Source organism: Octopus bimaculoides, chromosome 3 (assembly GCF_001194135.2).
Source record: "Octopus bimaculoides isolate UCB-OBI-ISO-001 chromosome 3, ASM119413v2, whole genome shotgun sequence".
Lineage (NCBI taxonomy): Eukaryota > Metazoa > Mollusca > Cephalopoda > Octopoda > Octopodidae > Octopus > Octopus bimaculoides.
The window spans coordinates 88,285,919-88,288,197 of NC_068983.1; positions in this window are offsets into that span (position 1 = coordinate 88,285,919).

Below are 2,279 nucleotides of genomic sequence, written 5' to 3' on the forward strand. Positions count from 1 at the left end.
TTCTTTACCTCCGCCTACATATCTGTGTACATACCTGTGTGTATATACATATATACTTACACGATTGTGTATATATATATATATATATATATATATATATATATATATATGCACGTGTGTGTACATTTACATATATACATGCAACTTCATTAATGCTGCTTATTGTCACTTTTTTATATTTTGTGTTTATATCTTTACTTAATCGTTTATTAGACTGCGACATTTTTTAAAACCTGTTCGGTAATGTTTCGATACAGGAAATCGAAATAAAGAAGCACCTGAATGAAGCGATTCCAGTTTTCTTCAATGATACTGTCCTACAGGGAAGAACACGTAGCTTATAACAGAGTTAGTTGTACACGTACACACAATAAACAAAGTCAACAGAATATACAATACTGAAAGTAGAGATATTTATATTACACTTTTTTACAAACTGAAAATTTCACAATGGTTGCTACGACTTAATTGTTTTCAATCGGAGATGATAATCTCAGAATAACTTATTTGTGAAGGTTTCCAATATAATACACACACAAACACGCGTTGTTATGTGTGTATATGCAAAATATACTATGTATGCTTCTCTATGTGCGTGTATGGTTACTCTTTCTTGTCTTTGGAGAGTTGTTAGTCCGCACATACATACCTTTCTATGTGGATCTGTTTATTATACTGATCATCTAACGAGAGAATTTCTATGTTATTGCTCGACCTATGAGAAATAACGGCCATATGTCCATCAAATCACACAGTTTTGTCTTGAAAAGATACATATTGTATAATTGTTTCTGATTTAGGTATAAAGCCAGTTGAGGGGAGGAGTTATTCGATGTCTCGCTCCCGGCAGTCTGAGATAAAAAAAAATAAAAAACTGGCTGTCCATTAGTGAAATGTCTTTTATCGCAGGCTTGTTGGACCAGAGCTAACCTGGGTCTAAACAAAAACTGTTGATCACTATTCTATTTCTTACCTTAGCAACGCATTTCTCTGAAGTGCAATCGTAAAAATAGTTACGAAAGTATTTACTTCTAAATCGACTGCTCTGTTATAATATACAAACATCATCATTCAACGTCCGTTTTCTATGCTGGCAAGGGTTGAACTCCTGAAACAATATTGTTTTATTTAAAACACCCTTCTAAATCTGTGCTAGTTTCTTTTTGCCTGTATAAAGGCCTTTATTTACTTACTATATAAACGTGCTTTTGCTTATTCTCACCTGAACGAAATAAAGATCCATGCAACAGGAAAACAACTATAACAAATATGGTACATATCTTTTCTCACATGCTCCATCATTTGGAAAACAGTTATGATAGTTTATTGTGCTGATTTTGTGGTTGCCTGAATAGAGTTGATAAACTATAGAAAAATCTATAATTTATCACGTAATAAGAATATCGCATTGCTGACACACAAAAAAAAAATAATAAAACACAAGATTGTAAATCTTTAATATACATGGTAGTATATTATGGTTGCAAAATGAAATACTGTCCTTGCTAGTAATTAATATGGTTCCACGTCGAAAACATTGTCTGCTTGTCATTTACATGGTATTTAGGTATTGTTATACTACCCTGCTACAAGAACAGGCATATGTTTTTACATTGGTTTATTATTTGGGTCCATTTAGTGAGCTGTGGTCATAATGGGGCCCTATCATCTTTACAAAATTCTGTCATAACTTCAGTGCTCCAGAGTATTTGTAATTGCTGCTGAAATTCTGTAATTTTTTCCCTTAAAATATTGTGTCTAATAACACAGAAGCTTCTTTCACCCTGATATAGCAACCAAACCATTTTTCTACAATTCCCCTTACTGTTTTTTTACTATAAGGAAGATAACTTCTATCTAGTCATTCAATCTCCCTCATTAAACTCACTGTTGTGAAAACCTGAATATTTACAATCCTAAATCATTAGACTGCAGTATTTCTCACAGTAATCAGATAAGATATTATCTATATTGAGCTACTGAGAGAGTGATGTAACTGCCAATATCTCTCAACAAACTCTGCACCATGTTTCAAATGCAGACTGCATGTTCTAAATATTAGAACGGCATGTGTCACAAGAATGACAGCAGGAACTACATGTTGCATACCTCCTCATGTCTTTTAACTTCAGATCTTTAGATTTATCATTCTGAATAGAACATTTTATTCTAACAGCTGAGAATTAGCTACTTTATCATCTGGAAATATTATCTGTGACAGATCAGCATACTATCAAGAGTAGATGTAGCTCTCATCTATTCAACAACAGGAAAATGGA